Raw genomic sequence first — 27,842 nt, 5'->3', positions numbered from 1 at the left:
GATTTAATTGATTGAAAAAAGGCTAGTGGGAGCTGAACATGGAGAGTTTGGTGAGACACAGATATTTTTTTTATTTCAATAATTGTTCTAATATTGCTCCTATGGGAGTAATTTTCTAAGCTACTTATAGAAATATTGTGTATTTGTTTTTGTTTTTTCTTATCTGTCAATTCCCTTTAAATTGATTGACAAAAGCCGTGGCTACACGCCACTCCAAATATATTTTCTTCCTCCCATTTTGGAACAATCTGCATCTACATCAGATTATGGAAAAATTGTATTGATAGTTATTTTGGTTAAGACTGAGATCTTGTTGATCTAAACGATTATTTATTGAGTTGGGGGGTGAGCAGAATAAATATTACCTTTGGATTATGATGAATTGTCTGAAGCACAGTTGTTCTTCATGGTCTGTTTAACCTTTCTTATTTAGTTTCTAAATTAATTTAACAGAAACAAATTTTGAATAATAATATGACTGAATTGTTAAAGCCACACACTCCAACTTGAGCTCTCGAGTCCCCAAGCCTAAATCTGCTTAGAGTCTCAAGGACCAGATTTAAAACCTGAAGGGATCGTTGCACCTTAGCTGTAGAACAAGCTTCATTAGTTTTTATGTTGTCTTAAGCCTGGACTCGTTTAAAAAGCAGCTGGAGACGTTTATGTTCACATGGGCCTTACCTCAGGTTCTTTAAAAATGTTGTACTTTACTTTTTCCTGTTAGGACTTTTATGGTCTGCTTTTATAAAGCACTTGGCGATTCATTTCTGTGATAGCTACTACATATATATATGTGTGTGTGTGATATTTACTGAAATCTACTAACCAACAATGCTTGACTGCTGTGTTTTTTAGCACAGAAAGAGATAGTGGGCATATGTAAAATGTGATATGTTGCATATGTTTGTTAAATTTCCTGTATCTAATCCACATGTTTGAACCATAGAGTTACTTTTTTTTTTACAGTTTTTCTCACCAAAAACTGCTTTTAAAGATCTCCATGTTGGTGTAGACGGATATTGGGGCATGCAGGATCACCCGTAGGTGCGAGTCCATAACACCAGTGTCACCAGTGCTCATATAATTACATTTACTATCCAAAACATTTGACAGAGGGAGGAGGTACCCTATATTGCCAAAAGTATTCACACACCTGCCTTGACTCACATGTGAGCTCAACCGACATCCCATTTTTACCCATAGGGTTCAATAAGACGTTGGTCCACCCTTTGCAGCTGTAATCGCTCCGGCTCTTCTGGAAAGGCTGTCCACAACGTTCTGGAGTGTGTTTGTGGGAATTTGTGACTATTCTTCCTGAAGCGTATTTGTGAGGTCAAACACTGATGTTGGACGAGAAGGCCTGGGTCTCATGTCAGGACTCTGTGCAGGCCAGTCGAGGTTATCCAACCCAAACTCTCTCATCCACGTCTTTATGGACCTTACTTTGTGCTCTAGTGCACAGTCTTATGGGAGAAGGAAGGGGCCATCTCAAAGCTGTTCCCACAGAGTTGGGAGCACGGAATCGTCCAAAATCTATTAGTATGCTGAAGTATTCAGTAGTATTTTCACTGGAATTAAGAAGACATATCGAGCTCCAGAAAAACAATGTCACACCAAACCGCCACCAAACGTTACACTCGGCACAATGCAGTCAGACAAGGACCGTTCGCCGAGCAACCACCAAACCGATGGAGTAGTGCGATTCGTCACGTCAGAGAGAGCATGCCTCCACTGTTCTAGAAAAACAAGGAAATCTTTTTATCATTGCAATAGGGGGTTTTCAGCTGACGTCACGCTCACGTGACTACTCAGCGCGTCCGCCATATTGGGTGGCAGTCGTTTCGCACCGTTGACCTGCATTGTATGACGCCTTAGGCAGTATTGGAAGTGAACAAAGGGGAAAACGTGTTTAATGGTTGGTTGCACGGCCCGTGGAGGTGGAGATCAACGCTCTTTCTATCGCCTACCAGCCGTAATAGTGAATCAGTGTGAAAAAAAAAACAGCTCTCTGAACAACGCCGTCACCTATGGCTGACACGGATATCCAGGTCCGATTTGGACGGTGTTAAGTTGGAATACGCCAGAGTCTGCGGTGCTCACTTTGTCACAGGTAATTAACTGTTAAGTATTTAAAACATGTAAGAAGAATATATTAATAATAGGGCTTGGGCGTCATGACTTATTACTTTCCGCGGCTGTCGTGTTGACTGCCTCCGCCGCCTCTACTGCCTATTACTACCGCGTTCTGTACTCCCTCTCTCAGCCGTGTTTTAATTTGATTAATTTCACCTTAACTTGATTTCAACCATGGTAAACCGTTGCTGTATTGTGGGCTGTAACAGCGCAACACATGATCGCCATGGGAAAAACATAGAAACAGATTAATTTTCCACCGCTTTCCTGCCTGGAGGCGCAACCACGGAGAACAACTGTTAGCGATAACAAAGAGTCGTCGGCTCGCTTGGATCGCGGCTGTAAGTCGACCGATCATAACTTTCCACAGTATCCCGATGTCAATGAGAGTGTGTTCTAAACGTTTGAAACACATAGCAGCAAGTTAAAAGTACATTACATGCGTGAGTGGTTGTTAGCACTAACAGTTAGCATGTGCCAGAGCCCGTCTGAGCACAGCTTACCTTTGAACGAGTTGCTGTGTTCCCACTGTTTGCTGGCTTTATTATCTGCAGCTCCTACCGACGCCAATATGGTAAATACAACTTAATTTTGCACTGGTCATTGTTCTGCTTAAATAATTAAAGCCGCGAGCGGCGTCGATCGGCCGTGCAGCCAAGCGCCTTCGCGCACCGCCGGCCGCCGGCCGTCAGCCACCGCAGAAGCATGCGATACATTTGCGTCGGATCGTTTACATTTTTACCATCTTATTAAAACTCACCCGTCCACGTATGATGGCGATTTCCTTGATGTACATAACCAGATGTGAACTGGTTGTGAGCCTCTAGACCCTTGTAAGCTCTCATTTCCTCAAGAGTGTGCAGAGGGTTTTCACTGAACACCAGGTAATGCACTATGTCGCCGTGCTCTACATTTGGCCAATCATCTGGATTATGGCTAAACAAGGCACCGTGGAGGGCATACGGGTCCATATGGTCGATCACGGAACATTTCCTCAGATATACGTCCTTATCTGGTCGCTCTAGCGTGCTGGCGTACTTATCCATTCGCGATACGATAATACGTGTACGGCAACTAGAGATAAGGAAGTGAACCACCCAATATGGCGGACCGGAAGTTGGCCAGTGACGTCAGTGAAAACCCCCTATTGTACATTCCAACAAAATGTAAAATGTGTCTTCTGCATTTAGCCCATCCCTTAGGGCGCAGTGGGTAGCTCACAGCACCCGGGGAGCAACCTGGGGCTAACGGTCTTCCTCAGGAATCCACAGTGGTAGTCTGCTGGGTCGGACTGGGTACTTGCAGCCTTCTTAGAAGGGAAACACGCTGCACCAACCACTAGGACACAACTCCACCCCCCTCCCATACTCCCCATGTCCAGTGGCGGCATGCTATACACCGCTGGATCCAATGCTTTGCGTTGCACTTGGTGATATGTGGATTGGTTGCAGCTGCTCTGCCATGGTTGCTGTTGATCAGCCAGGTCAGTTTACGTGGCCTAACGCTTCGTGGCCGGGTTACTGACGTTCCCGATCACTTCCATTTGGTATAGTATCCTATATTATATTATAGCATCTTATAGCACACCCACGCTGGACTCCACTGAGATCCTGACAGCGACCCATTATCTCATAAATGTTTGTAAAAACAGTCGACAGCCTAGGTGCTTGATTGTATACACCTGTGGCCATGGAAGTGATTGGAATACCTGATTTTGATTATTTGGAGGTATGAACAACTCCTTTTATATAGTGCATTCACAAATAGTATATGTACAAATGGATATACTAACAAGGCTTCAAGATTGAATATCCTGATAATCAGTTTGTTTGGGGCTGATCTGAAAATTTGTCCCACTCTCCTGGTGTCACCTTAGCGCAGATGAAGCAACACATTTTAGTACTTTTTTCCCCCCCTTTTCAGAGTTGTAGCTCTCCAGGACAGGGAAACACAGTAACTATAGGAGCAATCTGTCTGATTTACAAATTGAGTCCATTCAGCCAGAAATTCTGCCGAACCTTAATGACCTGCTCAGTCACATTATCCTGTGGGAGCGGCAGTCCTGAATCATTGTCTCATCATCTTGACACAAAGGGTCGTCCCAGACGTGAGGACATATGCTGCAGTCACAGTGTAATCTATCCGCAGGAGATATAATGGATTATAATCTCAATCTAATCTGCTGCCTTAGGGTTGCAGCCATCCATCATGCATGAGTAGAAGATGAGAGAGGAAGTTGGTGTGCCTTGTCCGTCTGTGCGACTGTACGTACGTGTTTATGAACCCTATGTGTGTCGGGGAAAGGCCGTAAATCCTCGCAGGTCCTGCCTTGCAGAGGGTTTTTATAAATATTAAAAAGACTTCAAAGACAGACCTAGGTCAAAGTCAGTGCACATATAATTTTGCATATTTGTGATTGCATTTCTAAGTAACTTTAAGGGCATTGCTGTTGTGCACATTACAATGACATAAGGGTTACTGTCCATATTGCTTATATGAGTGAAATTTAAAGAGGGTGGGACATCTGTCATGTTGCTGATTTGACCCGTAATGTGACCCCGAGTCCCTCTGGAAAGACCTTACCCCCACCTGTCCTCTCCCCCTCTGTCAGGACAGGACAGACTAAAACCCCCACTTCCCTTCCCCAGCTCCCGCTTCATCGTGTTTAACTACGACAACGACAGCATGTTGGATCAAATCTGGACTGAGACAATCATCTAATGGCATAACTCTCAGGTTCTGGTCGCTGCTTTAATCTGTGGTAGGCTGCATGGACATTTGTTCCCAATATGTTGGATAAACTTTCAACTGAAACAGCTGAGAACACGATTCACAATAATAATAAAAAAAACTTATTAGGAAGGAGACATTCTGAATAATTGCCTTAATTTGGTCTAAATAAAAGGATTCTTGCTGCTTTAGATCTAATAGTACAGACTAAGCTTTATTTTCTGCTAAGTGTGCCAATATTTTGTGTTTGATGTTGAGTTGTATGTCTAAAAATGGTCGAATAGTTTATGAAAATACAAATGTGGTGTATATTTACACCACATTTGTATTTTAGCCTTTTATTCCTTCTATATCCAACCTTATTTGGCTCAGCCATGGAAAACATTGAACCCAGAGGTTTCACTTTTCATGACCACAGGTGTATACGGTCCAGGACCAGGACATGCAGACTGTCTGAAATGTCCTCGCTACTAAATATTCCAGAGTGAGCTGTTAGTGGCGTTAAAACAAAGTGGAAGCGATCGGGAATGACGGCACCTCAGCCATGACATGGCTCGTGGTGCTCAGAGGTGGCCACGCTTCTGCAGAGCCAATGGCTCCACACCTCCAAGCCTCATTGCCTTGAGATTAGCTAAAAAACAATCCATAGTGAGCTTCTTGCTACCATTGATCAGCTACATCTAGGCCATACGCATCCGAGCCATACAGTATACAAGCAGCTGTGGAGCACAGGCTGGCAGTGAGGCAGTGTGGCATAAATGACTCCTACAACAGCAACTAGAGAGCAAGAATCAATAGGGTATCACTTATCAGGTAGTAACAAGCTGCCCGATTGCCTCATTGACCAACTGTAAGGAGAGATAGTTGGGAAGAAGCAAGAAAGAGTGGCGGTTTATGTATACGGTTGAATAAAGTTTGGTTCTGGTAGCTCAGTGTCTTATTAAAGCGCTTCTTATTCTGTCTTTACCCTGTGCAGGAGTTCACTGAAAAGTTGTACAGATTATTAAAGTTTTACATCATTCAGGACGGCTTATAAGACCATAAAAGCATTCCTTTCACCAATTAAAGATTGGTGAAAGGTAGATTTAGCCGCTTCCTTTTATTTTTTTTTTGTTTCACTGCAAAAACGGATCTAAAAAAAAAGTAAAATTTTCTTAAAGTTAGTGTATTTATCCTTGATTTGAGCAGGTAAATAAGATTATCTGCCAATAGAATGAGTATTTTGACCCCTAAAATAAGATAATTAGACATCCTGCACTTGAAATAAGATGATTGAGATGAATTGTTCCTATTTTAAGTGCAAAATTCTTATTCCATTGGCAAATCATCTTATTTACCTGCTCAAATCAAGAACAGATACACAAATTTTAAGAACATTTTACTTATTTCCAGTTCCGTTTTTGCAGTACTTTGTCTAGTTTTTGGAGAATTCTCCGTCAGTTGTTCTATACTGTAGCTGAAGCTTTCACGCTCATTGCTTTCGCTTTGACAGTCGTTGTATCATCAAACCTATATTTATATGTTTGATTTTGGTGGAACCAGAGAAACTTTCCAGCTTCCCTTTCTGATTATTCAGGATTCGCCACTGAATCCCACCTGCAGCCAAACGTTTCACTTTTACAGCCGGCATTGCCTCTTTGTTTGTATTTGCTCCCATTTATTAGACGCAGCTAACTGGCAACAACGATTGTGTTTTACTTTGCTCACCCCTTCCTTGCCCTCCTGAGTGATTTCTATAACCCTTTCCATTGTTGCAACTCCTGTTGAGGGCTGTTTCCTGTCGATAAATATGGTGAAACAGCTTCTTCGGCCCTCTTTTAGCTGCAGACTCATTTGTATGGTGACGTATGCGCAAGTATTATTTAAAAAAAATCTTGATCTGCAGAAAGATGTTCCATTAATGTCTTTAGCATTTTTTTTTCCACCAGGAATGTTCTACAGACTCAACCTTTTGTGTGAATTTATGTTTAGCTTTAGTTTGTGTGGAATGCTTTTATGTTAGCTGTGTGCCGTGCATTGTAGCCTGTGCAGGAAGCCAGACTCATTAATGTTCACTCCACTTTCGCTTCAGAATGAAAATTATCATAATGTACTGGCCATCCGTGTAGCTTTTAGTTCCCGCTCGATTAGCAGCAAATGGCCGACTCATTTTTATCTAACAAAGAGCTTTTTGTTTTCTGTCTTGCAGATAATAAAAAATGTTGAAGAATTGATGTTATTTGGTAATGGCACTTAAAAAGGAATGGTTTTTAATTATTATTATTATTATTAACTAGGTGAAATTGGAAGAGGTGCAGAGCTGAGTGAAGCCTGGGAATGAGAGCTCTCTGCCATCCTACCTCCCCCAGACCTCCAGGAGGAGCACGCTGGGCGACACACTGAGGTAAATAACCACACAGAAGAAATAAATACCCTTCTGCAGACAAAGCCCTTCTCTGATGACGCTGACCTTCAGTATTTGCTGAGTCAAACGACGTCCCCCCACCCCTTTCCTCCTACCACTCTTGTTTCTTTGCATCTCTCCCTCCCGTTTTAGGTTTTGTTCTTCTCCCCTCTTGTCTTTTAGGCAGACATGGACGGTGATCAATGGACTGAGTTGATGCTGACTAACTTTAAAGTGACCTAACTTTAGAGTGACCTGCTGTAGTTATTTTCCCACACAGATGCAGGTATATTTATGGGAACTGAGGGTCCTGCCCTCTGCGAAGACTCTGTTTTAGGCTGAGCTTCGGAGATGGACAGCAGTTGGTGGGACCGACACAAGGAGGGAGGAGGGAGGAGAGGGAATGAGGGGTCAGAAATTTCTAATAGGGTCAAAGTTGCTTCATATGGCAGTCGGGTGGCTCATAGAAAGGTATGTCACTGAATGTTTGCCTCTGCAACAAATCAGTTTTTACCGTCCATTAGATGCAATCTTCGTTTAACAGTGCCTTGTTCATCAGTTTTACCAGTCTGTGGCATTTTTAGGCAACATTTTTATAGATGACAGCCCTGAACTTCTTATTAGGGGCTGTGTTTGAAAGATTTGTTGGGTGATAACACTGTGTGGTCGCTGCAGCAGCAGCAGCAGCAGCAGCAGCAGCAGCGGCAGCAGCTGTCTGTCTCTCTTAGTTTCGGAGTATCCATTACAGATCTTCTCTGTCCTCTGCCCTCCATCTTTGCTCCTGTCCAGCTCAGCCTGTCCCAGTCCAGCTGTCCCCTTTCTTCATTGCATTTTCCTCGCTGTTTCTCACCACTTCTGTTGGAGGATCACTTTTCAACCGCAAAAGACTTTGTGTTGGTGCCGGCCGGTGCTTTGGGTGAAACATATTTATAATGAGGTGCTACTTAGAGCTGTTCACTTTATTCTGTCGCAGTTCTCATCAAAGCATCAGTGTGTGCAATGTTGCAGCCGCAAAGGACCGCTTAGGTTACCTGACTCCGCCAGATGGATTTGCTCCGCATATCCATCTGAAAACCTTCCGTTTAAGTAATTTTGGGAAGGGGCGAAAATACTGGTTACCTGATTGGCCTATGTTGGTGATAGACGGGCCAAATAAACCAATCAGATCAACGAACTAACAGAGCGATGACGAAAACACAACCACATGCCAAGCTACTCTTGCTGCTGCAGGTAAAGGCTCGTTAGCTCAGCAAAGAAATACTCTGTAATTCCGATAAAACTTGCTCGATAGCCGCGCTAACGCTAGTTTCATCGGCTGAAGCCGCCATGTTCTTTAGACTGAACTGTCGCGCTTCTCGTTGCGTCACACCTCAACCCGCCTCAAAGCCAACGCTGATTGGACGTTCGTTTGGTGAACGGCTCCAAATTTTCTTTAACGGAAAGTAGCCAGACTGATCTGCGAGTGAAACCTTGAAAGCTCGCGAGATCAGGATGGTCTCACGAGGCTACCGCTTAGGTGCCATATTAGAAAGGATATTATGTGTCAAGGGCCCAGCATTCATGTTTTGTTCATCAATGTAATATTGAAAAGAGAAAAGTGTTCACAATATCAACGTTTGCCTGCACATTTACTGTAGATGTAGTGACTGCTCCTTTATCTGATATGCAGCCTTAATGACTGTGGTGATGTTTGTTTTTTGCTTTTTTTTTGTCAAGTTTTCGTATCTATATGTTTCACTGAGATGGCACCAAACAAAATTCCCAGCATTCATTTCCTAATTATTCAGGATTAATCACTGAATCCTACTTTCAGACAAATGCTTTACATTTACGGCGTGCATTCACATTTTTCTAGCCTATACCAGTGCATTTTTGTTGTCTCGTTGGATGCAGTCCTAACCGATCTTAATGTCCAAACCCATGTTTGTTTGTTTTTTCATTGGTTAGATAATAAAGCAATTGTCCCGACAAAGGCCCGGAAAAGCCTGAAATAAAATAATTTTTAAAAAAGTGGTTCGGGCCAATCACGTTGCAGTTTTATGGTTTTAAATGGGCCAAACCCCTTTGACAAAAGCAAGAGTTGCCGGGCCCACAGCCGAACCAACATAAGCAGCGCAGGAGGACGCACATGGAGCTGCTGCTATTGCATCTGTTTTGTCAGAATCCACAATTTCATCTTTGAAAGAAGAACAGCAAGAATTGTCTTGACTAGCTTACCTTGTTGTGGTTTCTCACAACGCCTGCTGCTTACATTTTCATTTGATACCGTGATTGGCTAAAACCAACCTTTGGTAGGTGGACACTCTGTGTTGCTTTGTCTAATCAGCTCGAAGAGTTTTGCTGCATGTAACCTCCTTTCCACGGACGGATTCAACAGGAGGAGACCCAGAATGATAATGTGCGGAAGAGTGCTACACGTTATCAATCTGGCTAGCCTGGTTAGCGCTGTGCTGTTACTTCAAAGTAAACATCCAGATGTGCACTTCCTGTGCACAACAGCGCAAGTAGAAAGATTGCGTGATTTGAAGAAAGCATGAAGTTTTAAACAGAAGCATTACTAAAAAAAACGATGGCTGATGCAAGGATTTAAGTTTAGGGAGATTTGTTGGCTTTAGTAAACACTTTGCTGGACAAGCATCTTTTATTTATTCCAAATGGGATTTTGTCCACTCAGATGGACTTTTTGTTGGAGATATTAACTCAGACAAGGAAAGTAATCCTGTTTTAACAGCCATTTATGTCGTAACCAGCATATCACTCTGAGGGCCGAAGTACTGTACAATAGGGCACAATGGCTGAAACAAGCGGTAATGAGGATTATGAACATCCTCAGAACTTAAACTGGTATAAGTCTATTTATACTCCATTACCTTTAATAATAGTAATGTTGAAGCAAGCTGGTTTGACTGGACCCATCATCAGACTGTCAGCTTGCTGATCATTTAGTCTTGGAATATGGTGCAGTACCCTGTTTGTTTTGTTGCCAAATTGTCTGGAAACCCAGAGGAGTTCACAATATAAGGCATGCTTTTTAATTTTCTGCCGTACAGAATTAAGATTAGTCCAGCAGGCCAAAAGTACCAACGATGGGTTTAATTGCAAAGGGATCAACATCCTTGAGTAGAATAAACCCCAAAGAGAACCTTTTAAACATTTAGAACAAATGTGACCTTAAAACTCAGCTAAAACCCAAATAGTTGTAGTTGGCAGTACTTTTTCTGTGGTCTAACTGCTACTAGGGCATCTTCATGTCACATGGACAAAATACAAAAGATCTGTTTGTGTAAGGTTAAATAAAAAATCACAATGTGTGGCAGCTCCAGGTTTTTCCGGGCTCCAAAGGGTTCAATTGTGTTGTTCTGCATTGATGCACTCAGCTTGTAGGTTATTATTACCTTTTCAGAGGCCAAAATGAAAGTTGTTTCTGACCCCCCCCCCCCCCCCCACACACACACACACACACACAAGTACTTACCAGGGACCTTGTCGGGATTTCCATTGACTTCCGTTCGTTTTCAACCCTTTTCTATGGCCTTGCCTTGACTAACCTAAACTTAATTGACACCTTTAACCTAAGCCACGAGAAAAAAACAAAAAAGTGAATACATTAAATTTCTCACTTTGGTGGTAAAGTATGAAAATACTCAGCTGCAAGTACAAGTCTATACACATGGTGTCACATACGCACACACCTAAAAGACTCAAAAGCTTTCTGGTGTTGTGCTTTTGCCTGGAAAAGAGCTGGCCTGTGTTAATGGCGGTAAAGTGCCAAGTCAGAATGCACAAGTGGACTTTCTTCTCTCTTGCTATACCAGCCTGGGAGTCAAAGGGAGGTACAGGGAAGTTCCAGGAAGAGAGAATAAAAAAGACACGCACACAGCATAGTTTGCACTTCCTACTGGTTCTCCATGGCAGCGGAAAACAATATGCCAAGAATTGTTGATGTTGCATGACTCAAAGAAAAAAGTGCAGTGACGCAAATAGGTGTTTTTTTTTTAAAAGCAATTACTTTTAATTGTAGCTGGGTTTCCTAGAACCCCCGAAGCATGTCTTTTCATTATTTTAGCTTTAGAAAAGGCTTATCTCATTTCTCTTATCGCTGCCTCTTCATCTCATCTCTCCTCATCTCTCCTCTATCCCATGTCCTTTGGACAATAACATTTCGTTTTATTTCGCGCAGATCAGATGTGGGAGCTGAGAGGGAAGTCGCAGGGTTCTCGTAAAGAGGCTAGATCGTCGGATTTGTTTGATTCCTGACCAGATGAGCCAAAGCTGGCAGAACAGTTCAGATAGCATCACTGTATGTTCTTATTTTGATTTATTTTTACACACACACACACTTCCTATACATCTATATGTACAAATTAAACTGTACATACTGGATACCCCACAGAGTGCTGTTGAGCCAAATACTTGAAAATTTAATGTTTCTGGAATAATTATAAATCTCCTAAGACATGGACGTCTGGGAAAAGAGAACATTAATTGGAGAATTAATGAGAGAATCAATGATGCTCGTGGGGGGAGGAGCTTGAGACTCGCAGCTCAGGTGGAAAAATCTGTTGACAGCATTTCAAAAGTCTTGCCTTTATAGCAAAGTGGAATGAAAGCCGTTGTTGAGAGAAAGATGGAAGATGGTTCTGGTTGCAGATTGCCTCAAGCAGATGTAACGTGGATAAAAGTAGGTACTCTTGTTAGATCTGACCAAAGTTAAGCTTTTTAGTCAATGTCAGAAACGCTGTGTGTGGTGGAACCATAAAATCTGCACATCAACCGGGTTATACTATCTCCCCAGTAAAAGATGGCGGTGGCAGCATCATGCTGTGGGGATGCTTATGGGATGCTTTTCGTCAGTGGAGACAGGCACGTTGTTCCAGGTTGATGAAAGGTGGATGGAGTTAAATACCTGGCATTCCTGGAGGGAAACCTACAGGACACGGCCAAAGACTTGAGACTGGAAAGGGGCTTCACCCTCCAGTAACCCAAAAACATACAGCCAGAGCTATGATGGCATGATTTAGATAGAAGCCTAGTCATGTGTTGGAATGGCCTAGTCAAAGTCCAGACATAAATCTGTGGCAAGACCTAAAATTGATGTTCACTCATGCTGCTTATCCAAACTAACCATATTTGAGCTGATTCCAAATAAGATGGGTTACAATTTCCGTCTCTGAATGTGCTGAGCTGTTAGGCATACCTTGAATGCCTTGCAGCAGAAGATGGTGCCACTATGTATCGGCGCAGGAAGGCCGAGTACACTTTATGTGAGCTTCTCAATCACGTGGACGTCACCTTTTTAATGTAAGCCGGTGTTAACCGTGATTTAGAGGCTGCAGAGTTTGCCCTGACTTTCACTGTCTGAAATCTGACCCTGGCGGGCCTTTCTTTGTTACCTTGATGCGCAAACTCAGTTACCTCTGTTTTAGCTCACCGTCCTCCTTCCCTCGCCTAGCACTATCACCGCCCTCAAAAACACGAGCTGCGGCGCGTGCGGTTTTGACTTTCCACTGCTGTCCCTAATACCTGCTGAACAACACACCGCTTTGCCCTTCGCGAGCGCAAGACACCGTGACGAGAGTGCAACTGTGAAGATGTGCAGAAAAGTGTTATGTAATTTACCCCCATCTGAGTCAACCGACCCGGCCCCCCCCTCCACTCCCCTCCCCTGCTCCGTATGCAGCGGCTGCAGCTCTTGATCTAGTTCGTGTTGTTTTGGTAATTACACAGCTGGGTGTTACTGCACTGCTATTCAGCCAAAGGGGAGATGCAGAAACACCACAGTCGGGGTGGGTGGGTGGGTGAGGTGTTCCCCTGATGCCTTTAGGGTGTTATGCTCTTGCAGTAAATAAGAAAAGCGGGAGAAGGATCCCCCAAAATGTTAAATGCGATGCAGAATTGTGTTGATGTGGAGATTATGTGTGAAGGAGGAGGGCTGGATGAGTTTCAGGCTGTGAAGAGAAGGGGGAGGAGAGTAGAGTGTGTGTGTGTGTGTGTGTGTTAAGAGTCAAACTAGAGGCTGAGGGGCTGGCAGACAAAAGTGGGAGAGGGGAGGGAAAACTGAGGAGGAGGAGGAGGCAGGGGCGGTGCCACAGCAGACAGCAGGGAAGGAAAGCTGAGAAGAGGAACACTGGAGTGAAGTGAGAAGAGCGAGGACAGGAGGATAAGGGGGGCTTCCATTCGAAAGTCCTCGTGTCAGGATATGAAGTCCTGGATCGGTGCATCCGAAGGAAACTGGAATGTTGTGGTGACCAGGCAGGACACAGGACACAGAGAAGAAAAGGACGTTGAGGAGAAGAATCTCAGCTGACAGAGATCACAGTGATATTTTTACTTTTTTTTTTTTTTTTTGTTACAAGAAAAAAGAGATCAGCAGCAGCAATGCAGGGCTCTCACTGGGGTGCGTATAGATTCATTTATCCGCATAGAGAGGAGTACATTAAGTTTTTTTTTGTTTTTTACTCTCCGAGCCGTTAGTCTCCTGCGTTTCTGTTTGGTTTGGCTTGCCCACTTGCTGGAGGGAAAACTTTGTATTCGGGGAAGGTGATGTGGAAACTACATTAATGAGGCTGAGTTTAAGGGGAAAGAACGTCGCTCAGCAGTTCCAGTCACACAGATTGGATTAAAATTAGAAACAAACCCCTAACGTTTTAAAGTAGCTGGGCGTTCGTGATTTGGCGGATCGCTTTTTAGTTTGATGTTGGCTGATTTGCATGATCTAAAAATGGAAAGATGGATGGGATCGGGAGCAGAGAACTCACAGTTTGAATTTATCCGGGTGGGATTATGAGTTTTTGGTGCTGATTTTGTTAACCTGGTCCTTTGTAATCTGTATTTTTGAGGAAGTTGGGGTACTGATGTGAAATTTCAGCCTTTAGAAAAGCTGTTCCACTCACTCACTCACTCACTGATTTAAGAACACAGCTAAACTCTAACTCCAGGTTGTGACCCGTAAAATTCATGTTTTAAAGGTAAATGTTATATTTCTCTTGTTGAAAAGCCCTGTGGAAGCCGTTTGTTGTGTTTCCCCTCTGTCCTTAATTACAAGTCTTCTTATGGGCTTGGTGGCCACATGCTGTAGCTTCTCATCAGGTTTGTTTTGACCTGAAAGTGGCGTGTCAGCAGATGTTTATAGACAGGAGCTTTTTGATGGCATTTGTCGATGTAGTGACGGCTAAAAGTTTCATTTGAGAATGAGCGAGGGAGAGATTTAATTGCCCAGGCTGGTCTTTTGGCACAGCTCGCAGGGGTGACGTTTCACTCTGTAAATGCCCGAACGTTGACGTGAAGGGGAGTGAGAGTGGGGACGTGGACCGTGGCTTACCTCATCTGCTCTTAGCAAGGAGAATGAGGTAAATTTGTGTCACATGTTGCAGGTTGCAACCCTTTCCAGACGCGTTCACTCATGTTCCCCGTGTTTGCATCCCGTCTCCACATGCTCTCTTTGTTAAGGATGTGGCTTAAAACAAGAGATGATGTCAAATTGTTTGGCTTTCTTGCTCCTTCTCGTTCATACTCCCTAATGTGCACTCTGGACAGGACGAGGTTTACATTGCATGCTCCATTTTGCATCCAGTGTTGTGCAACAATGACTGTTCTCTTAAGCTTTCCGTGTTTGTTAAAGATTTGGTGTATGGATACTGATTTTAGTCCATTTTAATGGAGTGGCAAGACTGGCTGAAACAGACGTCCCCTGGATAATATAGATCCTTACCGTAAAGTTTCCAACCTGCGGATTTTAAAAATCTTTGTACTCTGCCCTGCCTTCATGTTATCTGCTGAAAGTCTTTCTTTGTCTGGCTCTCCTGCAGCATAAATAAATTAATGTGTTTTGGTATGTTGTGGAATGTACAGCTTACCTTTAAATAGATAATACTCTCTCCACTTCCTGCAGGGACAACTTCCACTTTGAAGAGTGTTGTTGAGATCTGGAGCGGGATCTGGTAGTCTTGCTCTCTCTCGCTGCTTCGCAGCCTGAACAATATCTCAGCATGTCATAAAAAGCTGTTTTAAAAGAAAAGAAAAAAAAAGAAGCTATTTCCACCTTTAGTGCGTCCTATGACTTTAGTTTAAAAGAACCTCACTGAGACTAAAAATAGCTAACAGTGTAGGCATTTGCTGAATGAGGAAGACTCCAACTTCTTTGTTTATGACTACACCGTCAGCACAACCTATTAGGGCTTAGGTATGGTATTTTCACTGATTACAAAAATACACAATTTTGGTGTTTCTTAACAGCCCTTCACCAGCAAGAATTAATCAATTTGAAAATCATCAAATTATAATCACCAGTCTGTGCCTTGATGCATCTCAACAATGTGGGGGATTTCTGTATCACGCAAAGACAAAAAAAGCTGAATTAATATTTCTGAGGCATTCTTGCAAACATGACTGATAGCTGATAGCAAAATTCAGTAAAATGCAAGATGCAACCATTGGAGAAGCATCAAGTATTTTACCTATTATACAGGTGAGCTTGGATGCACCACCTTTATAGAAGTATCTACAATTTTTTCATTACTATTACACAGAATAACTGTGCACTATTGTTATTTCAGGTAAGCCATTTCATCCAGTTGCTGAGGGGGACTAAACGCTGCGTTCTCTCAGAAATGGCAGAAGTCCAGAATATAGGCCTTGTTTTACATCAAAATATATGCACACCCTGTAAATACAACAAAAGTAATGCATTTTCACTCTAAAGATCAGAATAAGGGGGAAAAAAGGCTTCAATTGAAATTAAAATACTAGCAAACTCCATCCATTGTTTTTCAGTAATTCCCCTAAACTCCGGCTAATGGGAGGCCTTTGTGCAAAACCTTTATTTGAGGAGCATAGTGAAACCCTGATGGTGTACGACGAACCCTGGAGGAGCGAGCCGTCAGAGGATCAGAAGTCTGTCTGGTTCAGTTTGCTGAATAGGTGCTTTTTGTGCCAGTCTGCCATCGCGTCGCCTTCCCCAAGCTTACAGCAGCACCGACAGTTTGTCTGAATACATCTGCACATGTGCAACTTTGCAATGCCGTTTACTCTCTCTGAGGAATGGATCATGTGAATTATACATCCAGGCTGGCACAGTTATGGTGTGGTTATGCTGCTTATGTAATAGCTGCTGTGGAACTCATTTGCCTTGCTGTAGTTAGCAGAACTTGGCGTGTTTCTGCAGCATTGTGTGCGTGTTGCTTCATCTCTAATGAGTGATGTCACACAGAACGGCTTCTTTTGTAATAACGTTTGTTTGGATTACCAGATTTGTTTCAAATCTTGCATCCTAATAAATCACTTCAATAAAAAAAAAAAAACCTCTGCTACATCCTCATCCTGCCTCACATTATATCCCATGTTGTTAGAGGAAAATTGTGGTTGCTTAGGTTTCAAGAAAGTAGACCACATCTCTCTCTCTGCTCTGCCCTCTGCTAATCTGAAACAATAGCCCTCTTCTATTCATGGAGCCATTTGGGGGGAGGAAGGAAAGCTTAAGAGGGAAAACTTAATTCCTCTCTCCTATTTTAGGACAATGAGAAGTTAGAACTGCTTTGTTGCTCGGATTTACTCCAGCAAACCCCATGTCGGGACCACACTTACACTGATAAGTAATCATAATTTCCCCCTCCCCTTGGCGAAGTTCTAAATCAGAGTGATCCTGACAAACAGTAGTACGTTGGCTACACTGACCCCTGTTTCAATGCCACCGGCATTCTTGGTATTTCCACCGTCCGTGGTTTTAAGCACTGACCACTGCTGGATAATTTGGCTGGAAAACCTCGTGGAAAATTCGGCAATTGGAGCAGAACAGGAATGTCAGCCGTGTTTCGCTTTTTCCCATCGCAGCATCCTCATTTTCCCCTTTGCCAGTTGATGTTGGAACTGCTGAGAGCTGGCTAATGGGTTTTTTTGCGCATTTGATGCAAATTAAAATACGTTCACATATCCCTATGCTGCTAAAGTCAATTTGATCAGATTGTTCCGGGAGGAGCTGAATGTCTTCAAAAATGTGGATAATATCTCAGTCAGAAAAACAAATGTTTCTTTCATTGCGAGGAAATGTTGCAAGCAGAGTCCGGCTCATTACTGCTTCTGAGCAAGAAGTGATCTGATTTGTGAATTATACCTGTAAGATGTTAATATGTGCACTGCAGTGGTTGTAATAAACTGGCTTAGTCAAACTAGATGATTTCTTAAATGTCCAATGCTTCAGCAAGTAGTTTTTGTTTTACTTATTTATGGGACAACTAGATTATCTAACTTTATTGCGAAGGTCATTTATACACAGAGGTTATTAGTTCTGATTTCCAAGCTAAAAAAAAACAAAAGAAACACCACCCGAGTTAGGCCGTTATCCAAGATGGCTGCTGCAAGAATAAGCTGTTTATTTTGCACCTCAGGCTGTTTGTATCTTATTAAACCAGGGCTACACATCCACAATTTTGTTAAAAGTATTTGCTCACCTATCCTAATCATTGGACTTGGGTGTTCCAAACATTTCAATGGCCACAGGTAGACACTGAGGCATGCAGCGTTCTTCTACAACCAATTGTGAAAGAATGGGGCGCTCTCAGATTCCAGCGTGGTCCAGTTATGGGACGCCTCCTGCACATCATTCTAGTCGTGGATGGAATTTCCTCACTACTAAATATTCCTCAGTCAGCTGTTAGTAGTATCATAACAAAATATAAGCAATTACAAATGACAGTGACTGAAATGGATTGAAGTCACCAAGTTTCTGCAGAGTCAATAGCCACAGACCTCCGACCTTCATGAGGGCTTCAGATGAGCTCAAGAATAGTGAAATGGGTGTCCATGGCCGAGCAGCATCATCCAAGCCTTACATCGGCAGGTTTAATGCAAAGCACACCGTCCTGGGACTCTTATCACTAAAGTGATGACTTATATCTCTCTGCCTGCCAATCCAACATGTAGGTCTGAGTAAATGTATAGTTTGGTGCAGTGGGAATGGTGAGCTTGTTTCTTAGGTGTTGTGCCCAGTCCCTTAGTTCCAGTAAAAGCAACTCTTAATTCTTTATATACCAAGACAATTGGTACAATGCTAATTAGGAGTTATAGCTGAAAAAGTAGCTGCATGACACCAACAAATTTCTTATGTAGCTACAAAGCAAGGTCCACCGATGTCAATCTAGCCATTGTAACTCAATGGTGAGTTAAATCACAGCATCATCGATATCTCCATGTTGCTCCGACTCACAAACAAAACATATGGAATGGTTCCCAAACCTTTTTCTCAGCGTGAGCAACACAAAGGCAGCAATCAGTTAGTCAAACAAAGCCAAAGCTGAAGCACCACCTCCTCTCCTCAACTCCATGGGAGAGTTTCAGCAAAGACAGCAAGGTCACGATGACAGCGTCTGTCTCCTGACACCCATCGTCTTTGGGTTTGCATACCTCTGCGTTTGAGAAAGCATTGGCATCTGATTTCAAAGCCCAGGCAGATTTTACAGGAGCCTAGTTGCTACTTTTATCTCTATGTCTGATAGTACAGGTCAGTAGGTAAATAAGTTCCTTAATCCAGCCCAGCTGGTGACCTCCCTAACATGTCCGGCGAGTCCAAACAAACCTCAAGAAACGAGTTGGGTTGTCATCAGACGGGGTCAAGATGTATGGTGGAGGAAAGGTTTTGCAGTTGGGAAACTGTGTTTTAAAGAACTATTAACCAGCATAGAATAATCAAATACAGGTGTAACCAGTCTATATATTGTGGCTTTTAAATTTGATTGTAAGTTGATGCCTATAATGCATTGTAAAAGCTAATAAAGGTTTCATAAAGACTTGAATTGTGTTGTAGGGAATCGTGGTTCAACGTAGAATAATTCAATTCACGTTTGCCTTTTAATTTAAGTTTATCTATGTATTTTAGAGTTTGGAAAACAGATGATCAAATACAGTCTGGACCTACTGACAAACTTCGAAATAGCCATGTAGTTTATCAAAACTGATACTAACTTCAATCTTGACAGCATGTTAGGGTTAGCCAATGGTGGTATTTTTGTGTTTACAAATCGTTTGAATGTTTTGTACCTCAGGAAGCAGAGGCTGCTTCAAAGCTAATGTAACCCGATACCGGTCATCCAGCCAAGCAATCTTTTATTTCCTCAGACAAAGCCGCATACTGACTGGAAAACTTTTCAACAGGAAAGTGATTATTAAAGTCTTCACTTGGCAAATCTCCTGGTACTTTCCATTTTTCTTTTCAAAATGGAGTTGGTCAATATCTCTTTGGACCTTGTTGCTTACTCATTCATTTTCAGTGCCTGGCTGGTCAGTTTTCAAAGTTATCTCAAACACTTAGTTGGTCACTGCAGATAGACACTCACCTTGAACCTAGTTCTGCTAGAGTTTTATGTTTTTCCTGGTAAAGTGTTAATCAGACTTTTCCTCTGTGGGAAAATGTTTTCTAATGAGTAGGAATTTCTGCAAAGTTAACAACTTGATCCAATCAACCGTCCACTTTTGCCACCAGCTTGCTTATGAGAAGAGATTGCTGCAAAATCAGTGATTTAATGCAATCTACTGGGATTCCTTAGATGGAAATCACTGATGGACATAAGAAATTGAATATGACTGGATTATACTAGAACTTGAATGTATGTAATGGGATTTGGATCCGTCTATATTATTGGACTGATTTGATTAGATATTTACATACACGAATCAGTGCCTAAATGTTGTGAATTATTACTTTATAAATAAACTGAATTAAATTGAAGTCTATATGGAACTGATCTATGAATAAAATAAAAACAGCTTCTAAACTGAAAATCTGAGGCAGTGTTGTCTACAAATAACAGACAACTAGGTAAGGAAACAACTACTTATAGCTAAAGACTGTTCCTGTTTCAATATACGGAAAACACAAGTCAGAAAGGCAGATGATAGTACTTCTTTTACCAAAAAGAAAAGTTTCCCAAGAGCTGTCAGCTGAAAAATGTGGATAATCAACTGAGGAATGATGCATCTCTCAGGTCATGTACCAGGCCTTCTCTGGATATTTTCCTTTTTTATTTAGGAGTTTACTTTTAGATCCGTCTCATCCGCTGGAGATGTGTGTAAAGGAGAAACAGATTCTAGTCCATTCTCACTTCCAAATTGAAGCCAGATGCGTTGAGATGTTAGGGACCCAGTCAGTCTGCTGTTTTACAAAACACATTCATTCACCTATTCACTCCTACTTTTCCTTACTTCCTTTTTCCATTCTTCACGTCTTGCTATCTCATTTCGCCCCGCATATAAAAAATTGTGGGCCTCCAGCGCCATGGCAACGTTTCCAAACAGAGGGAACGGCTGGAGTCTGCAGCAACAGCGAAGTTGGTTGTGAAAGGAGAGTTAGCAGGAACAAAAACCTGAAAAAGGACCTGCTGCCAAATACCTCTGTACAAACTTTTAAGAAAACATTATTTTTTTTCCTGCTTCCACAAAGTTGTAGCTCTGCAGCAGTCTGGACACGTTTTGTGTCAACAGTGCTGCCCAGGACAGTGTGTCTGGTTTAGGTGAGGAGGGCTCTGATACCATGGGTTAAGACCAGCCACCTACTAGCACACACACACACACACACACACACACACACACACACGCACACAAACTCGGTGCGACCTTAAAGCCATCCTGTGTGGGGGTAGGTGAGAATGAGCCACCACAGACAGTCATTGTGTTGGAATGAAGGCACAATATAACCTCAGGCCCTTTGGCAAACGTTGAAAGAACTCAGTATTTTATCAGTGGAGCTGGCTTATCTTAATGGTACATCTCCCCTTTTTTTTTACTGTCTGAAGTGTAACTTTGGAGATTCGATGAGGTTGATGTGTCACCAATAAACGCAAGAATAGACAGGGTTGCCTTTCTGAGCTTAACGTGTGTCAGTGTCTTTTTACCGTGCCTCTGCATGTTGCTTCTCTTTTGTTTGCAGATGCCCAAGCATTGTTTGGACTTTACTGCTGAAGTTCGGCTTGGCTCAACTCTCCCAGTTAAAACCTACCATGTGTTGGTCTGTACTAATCAGTCTGTTCATTTCAAGCAAGCTCTTAGCTATACGACAATTTCTTTAGAGATCCTAACTTTAAAGTGTAAAGCTGCGCTGTGTAAGGGAAGCTTGTTGTAGCGTCGGAAGCAGCTTCCAACACTTCCAACGCTGCATTGACAGGTTTATTTTTTCCACCCGTTGCTCTTATCATCACACTTACTTCAGCGTAAGTGGCGGCATTTAGGTATAGGCAGGTGAAAATCCAAGGCACACTGGCCAAGAGGGCAGGGCATTGAATGAGTGTGGGGGTGAAAACTTATGGGAGGATGGTAGGAGAGGAGTAGCGCAATAATCCATCACAGGAAAAAGATGGAGGAGAGGATGGGTGTCAAAGTAAGCAGGAAAGAGGAAGGGAACATAAATGTGGGAAGGAAGTGGGAAAGCAGTGCTTTTTGAAAAAGGAAATTGTCACCATGGCCACTGTTAAAGCTTCACCTTCATATGTACTTAGACGTCTGTTTTCAATGGAAAGTGACAGAGCTTCACTTCAGCAGATTGAATCTAGATGAGCTGAAAAATGTCCGAGAAGGATGATTTCCTATCGTTTCTCGTCACACCATGTCTATTGGCATATCTTTAAATCAGCAAAATGCAATGCATTTGGTGAACCATTGAGTCCCTTCCTGTATATTAAAAATGCATATTATGATGCACCCAGCTTTGTACACTGGATTTGCCACGATTAAACCATTTTCTTTCTTAAAGATTATCAACAAATGATCAGAATCAAGTTTTATCGCCAAGTAGGTTTGCACTTACAAGGAATTTGACTTGGTATTGATGTATCCTTGAGGTATCCTTTAGTCCAGGATAGTCAACCTGACTATCCTGGACTAAAGATTTAATATTCTATATACACCCTATAAGTAGCCCCAAGTGATCAAGTAATTATTCTTTTAAGTAGAAAGTAGGTCTGGGTGCCAAGCCAATGGAGTGCTGTAACATTTTTCTTTTCTTAAAGCCGATTTTCTCCTATGCGGTCAAATCACAAACAAAGAATGTGATTGGGGTTAATCAATTTGTGTTGAGTTACATCGTAAATTGAATGTAATGTTACTGTAATGTTACACAACTAAATCCATCGCTAACTAAATGAACTTTAACCACGATTAAAGTAAACCTCTGAAAACCTGAGCAGCTACTCCAGTGTCAGCTAGCTGTAGCTCTTTGTCCTTCAGAGTAGTGTGATTAATGGTGATACTTGATAAATACTTTCTACTACTCATTAACTTCTACAAGTTAACTGTTCACTTTTCAGTGGTTTTCAGTTCCGGTCCTTAGGGCCCATTGTCCTGCATGTTCTCTGTGTTGAATTAGTGATGAAGATGGCTCTGCAGCCCTTCATGGCTGCTAAACAAGTAATCATGCAATCATTTGATTCATGTGTGCTGGAGCAGAGACACATTTAAAACCCGTAGGACGGTTGCTCCCCAGGACCGAGCTTCTTTCAGGACTTCCATCTCTGGGTGAAAATGGAAAAATAAGAGTTTGTATTTAGTATGCTCCTAAATTTTTGTGTCCAGTCTTTTTCCATATTCTCTTGAATTAATCGGTCCTTCCTTCCTTCCTTCCTTCCTTCCTTCCTTCCTTCCTTCCTTCCTTCCTTCCTTCCTTCCTTCCTTCCTTCCTTCCTTCCTTCCTTCCTTCCTTCCTTCCTTCCTTCCTTCCTTACAGTGTGTGTTTGTAATCCTTCTTTCTTTCTTTCTTTGTTTCTTTCTTTCTTTCTTTCTTTCTTTCTTTCTTTCTTTTCTTCTTTTTCTTTTCTTTCTTCTTCTTATCTGCTTTGGTTTCTTTTCGTTCTTTGTTTGTCTTTCCTTTCTTTCTTTTCATTTCCGTTCCTTCCTTCCTTCCAATATGTGTTTGTAATCCTTCCTTCCTTTCTTCCTTCCTTCCTTCCTACCTTCCTTCCTTCCTTCCTTCCTTCCTACCTTTCTTCCTTCCTTCCTTCCTTCCAATATGTGTTTGTAATCCTTCCTTCCTTTTTTTCTTCCTTCCTTCCTTCCTTGATTCCTTCCTTCCAATGTGTGTTTGTAATTCTTCCTTCCTTCCTTCCTTGATTCCTTCCTTCCTTCTTTCCTTCCTTTCTTCCTCCCACTGTGTTTTGTAATCCTGCCTTCCTTCTGTCCTTCCTTGCTGCCTGCCTTCCTTCCTTGCTTGCTTTCTTCCCTCCTTCCTTGGTTTGGCAGGTTCTGTAGGTTCAGCGTCTGTAGAAATATTTCTAATGAGCCTTTGTATTTATGTTTTGAAAAGTACTCTAGAAAAGTATGGATCTTAGAAATGAGTATCATGTGGATCGTTGTTTTGTTGGTCCATTACTAAAATCGAATAAGACCTTCACACAGCCACTGACATGAAGGCTTCTGTCTTAAACATAATTCTCTTGAAACCAAAATCCATGATTTGGTATAAACGCAGTGACTCTGTAGATTTCTAATGCCTTTACTTCAAATGAAAATAGCTGGTAGACAAATAAATGGAGGAGGAAAATCCTCCTAAAGTGGACATTAGTTATCGCATATCGCGGAAGTAGAACAACAGATGGTGTTTCTCTTCACATTTAATGTCTTAAGATGCTCAAACCGGATTACAAAAGCCGGGTTTCTCCAAGCACTTGTGGCCTCTTTCTGGACTACCTGTTCTCGTAGAATCCCATAAACCCCTCCGTCCGTCACCCTCTTCCACCCTGCCTTTGTGTCATCGCCTCTAAGACACCCCTTTCTCCTCTCCCCTTCATTCCAACTTCTCCAAGTCCGTCCCGAGCCCAGCAGCGTCTCCGGAGCAGCTCAGAGGTTGTGTGTGATCCGCTGCACGAGAATAATACGCTTCCTCTTCTGGCATTTTTAACAGACTTATCATAACAGGATTATTTCCTCCCCGTCGCAGAACCTCCTCCTGGATCTTGTTAGAAGCCCACCTGGGAACCTCTCATTCTGGCCCAGTGGATGTGGAGGGTATACTCGAGCACAAAAGCATGTTTGGTCTTTTCAGAAACTGCAACGCCGAATTTAAGCAATGCATTAGGATGTAAGTTTCATCCATTTACATTTAGGTGTCCCCTTTGTTGGCCACATGCCAGGTGCATGCAACATTTAGTTTATTTCTGACTGCTGCAGTGAGAGGAAGATGTCCATGTGCTGAAGATCTTTTTACTATATTTAGTGGCGATTAAAGTTTTTCCCTCTTCCTATCGTGTGCTGCTGACAGGAGAAGAAGATACTTCTATTGAGGAGTAAAGAAGTATTTTTACTTTCTAATAGTAAGGTACCAACAAAGAAAGATGGGAGGGGGCATCACTATCCTAAAGAAACAGCCAGGGAGACACATGAGAGGGGGATATTAGCCTTTGAGATTTGTTGCCCGAGCAGCCAGAACAATATTCCCTCCAGTGGAGGTCACAGGGTTGGGGGTGTGTGAAATCAAACCAGTTCCCTGCAACTCATCAGGAGGTCACAGGGTAAGAGCTTAGGGGGGGGCATGGTTGATGGCTGCAGAGGGTTGTTAATTCTATTATCCTTGGCCGAGAGGTCCTTGTCGGGGCTTGAAGTGGAGGAGGAGGAGGAGAAGGAGGAGGCGGCGGCTGCATAAGAGGTAAAGGGAGGTTGTGAGCTCTGGCTATTTTGCCATTGAAAGTGATCACATACCACACATATTTTTATCTCCTTGACTCATGTGGACTCGCAGAATCAGTCTCCTCCTTTCACCTCCCCCACTCCCAACATTCGAAGACCTTTATTCAGTGCTTAGTCAGAGTCGAATAGAGTGGCAGAAACCAAATGATACCTGCTGACTGTTTATTAACAGATTGCTGGATATGCGTAGTATTTTTCACTCCTGCTAGTATGAAGGAAGTCTGAACTTCCCTCGTATGCTTCATGTTGAAATTCTAAGAGTTTCAAGAAAACAAGGAAAAATGTGAGCAAAGAAGGCTACGAGAAAGGAAGGATGTAAGGACACAAGGTGGATAATACAGGGATGACACAAGGAAAGGAAAGGAAAGGAAAGGAAAGGAAAGGAAAGGAAAGGAAAGGGGACACAGAAGGGAAGCAGGAAGAACATTATGAGAAGAGGGAAGTGTTTCTATGACAGCCTCAAGTTTTAGGGAAAAAAAGTAATTTCCCTTACCTGCTGTGAATCTGCACATTCAAAAGTTCGAGCAAAGAAAGAGAAGGACATAGGGGAGATATTATATATCATTTCCTTCTCATTGGTGTCCAATAGTCGGTTTGGGAAAGAAAGAAAGAAAGAAAGAAAGAAAGAAAGAAAGAAAGAAAGAAAGAAAGAAAGAAAGAAGTGGTTGCCTCTTCCATCCTGGCTGCTGATATTGCATTGTGTCCGGGTTAAAAGTTCAGTGGCTTTTCATTAAAAATGTTATCATACAGTATTAATCTGTTACTTCTAGGTTTAGGAAATGCATACGTCACGGTTTTATTGTTAAAGCATTACCCTGGTTAAAAAGTTCCTAGCTTATATCTTCTCATCCTCTTACTGGATGATCTGCACCGTGAATCACTCAGACATCTTGATAAAGTCTTAAAAGATTAAATTATTTGTGCGCCCGAGAGACCTTCAGAGATCCGGTCAAAATCGTCTTATTATTAAGGATAAATTCTTTCAAAAGTTTTATATACCATTGGTGGATGAAAAAAAAATTGTAATATCTTAACACAAATAACTAAATGGGTCACTTTTTTTTTTTTCTTTTGTGTCGCAGTATGAATAGATTCAGAGAGAAATTGTTGGGATACTTGGGATGCTGTCCTTATTTGTGAAATCTAGGACTTCTGCTCCTAAAATGCTACCTTTCTTGTCTCTCATCAGTTATTTATTTCGCTGCATTTATTTTTCTACTCTGCTTAAAGAAAAGTCTTGATTTTTTTTTTTTTCTGTGTGAAAAAAGAGTCTACTGTGTGCACCTCTAGGATCGTTCCCCTCCTTTCAGTCTGCAGGGGGAACAAACACTGACAATATGCTGCCTTCAAATAGAGGACTCATTCTGCTGCTTCTCGTTGTATTTATATTTTCTGTCCATGTTCCTGTTCCTAAAATAGTTTAACTGAGGCTATTGTTGGGTTCTTCAAAGCTGCTTTGATGGATGTGAGCAGTGTAACTATAAGAGAGAGAAGTGACTGAAATTCGCAGCCCAACAAATGCAGATGAGTGTTTGCAGTTATGGATGAGGTCCTTCAGGAAAACCATAGCGGATGGTGACGGTTTTGATTCGTTCCCTTCCCCTTATCTGTCCCTCTACTCATGTTTAGTCATTGTTCGCCCAGGAGTAGAGTGGAAATGTACAGATTTACCATGCTAATTATAATTTCTTTAAAACAAAAATGTGCAAGATATAAGAACATCCTTTTAAAGTGGTTTTCCTAGTCCTTCCACCATGAGTGTTGCAACTATTAGATCATGCCACCGTCTGAGAGAGCAGTCACCGTCACACGGTCTAACTGAAATGATGACAAAATTATTATTATTGCTGGCCTTTAGCATATTTCATTAGCAATTAGCATAGTAAATGCGGTTGGCATTAAGGAAACAGACGTCTCTGTCTTTACTCCCTATAGAGTAAATCCTTGCGGCCTCAATGAACCAGACATTTTTAGACAATGTAATTGAAAATTGTGTCTTTTTGAATAACTTCTCTTATAAAAACTTTATCTCATGCCGTTTAAACATCTTACCAAAAACAAGTGGTTAATTTGAGTCTTCCATCCTCCTTACCGGTGTCCAAACAGAAGGTTGTTATTGTCAGCATTGCCCTGTAGAGCTTAGTACGATGGAAAGAGGAATCCGATTTTTGAGTTTCTGACCAGCTAGTCTCACCACTCCAGCCTGATCAAGTCAGCAGACTCCAGACACCAGCGTTTTATCTCTGTGTATATACAAAATAAACTCTCATTTCCAACCAATGGCACGCAAGAAAAGTCAGTTATATCTTCTATTGATTTAAAGCTTATTTCCTAAACTTAAAATGTTTATTTTTTGTACTATTATTGCTAAACTCTAGATCTTCACCAAGCTGAATGTATAGATCCATCATCTTATAAACACTCACCACAAATGAAAGTGCAGAGAAAAATGTTAACTTTTGAAATAAAAAGTGTTAAATTCTTTCTGGCCCTTGTTCAAACTGATGGGTTTTTTTAACAGTGGATATTTAGTTTTGCTAGTTTTTCTCTAACCTTTAGCTTTGCTCAAGTGGTTAAATCCAGGTTATAATTGAAGCATTTTCTGTCCAAAGAGCTTATCTCTCTGGACATCAGAATTAAAGGTCATAAACCTTCTTGGATGCAAACTTTTATTTATTTTGCAGTATCAGTGTGCATGCATACAAATTCTAGCACTTCTGTCAATTTGATTAATATCCGGATGAAAATCAATGCAAACGCTCTCAGTTTATCACTAAGACGCCGACAGTTCAGTCCATCCCTGGGGACTTTGCCATTCACTGTGGATTTATTTCCTCCTCGGATGTTTCTGCTTCTAATTCCCTACTTTTTCTGCGCATGACTCACTCAGTTGTATTTTTCAGCCGTTTTGCAGGTATAATGGGGGGGGGGGGGGGGT

The 27,842-nt window shown here is 42.0% G+C and overlaps 1 protein-coding gene across 1 annotated transcript in view; it reads left to right on the top strand.

Annotated features, from left to right (window-relative positions):
* Positions 1–27,842, top strand: part of lzts2a (leucine zipper, putative tumor suppressor 2a) — a 61,478-nt gene that overhangs the window by 20,823 nt on the left and 12,813 nt on the right. The window contains exon 2 of the mRNA XM_036126654.1: positions 7,140–7,246. The gene's annotated coding sequence lies outside the window, so the exon portion shown is untranslated. The remainder of the gene's footprint in view (positions 1–7,139; positions 7,247–27,842) is intronic.

This window comes from Fundulus heteroclitus, chromosome 22 (genome assembly GCF_011125445.2).
Source record: "Fundulus heteroclitus isolate FHET01 chromosome 22, MU-UCD_Fhet_4.1, whole genome shotgun sequence".
Classification (NCBI taxonomy): Eukaryota; Metazoa; Chordata; class Actinopteri; order Cyprinodontiformes; family Fundulidae; genus Fundulus; species Fundulus heteroclitus.
Note: the sequence above shows the minus strand (reverse complement) of the source record. Positions and strands in the feature narration are given on the sequence as shown.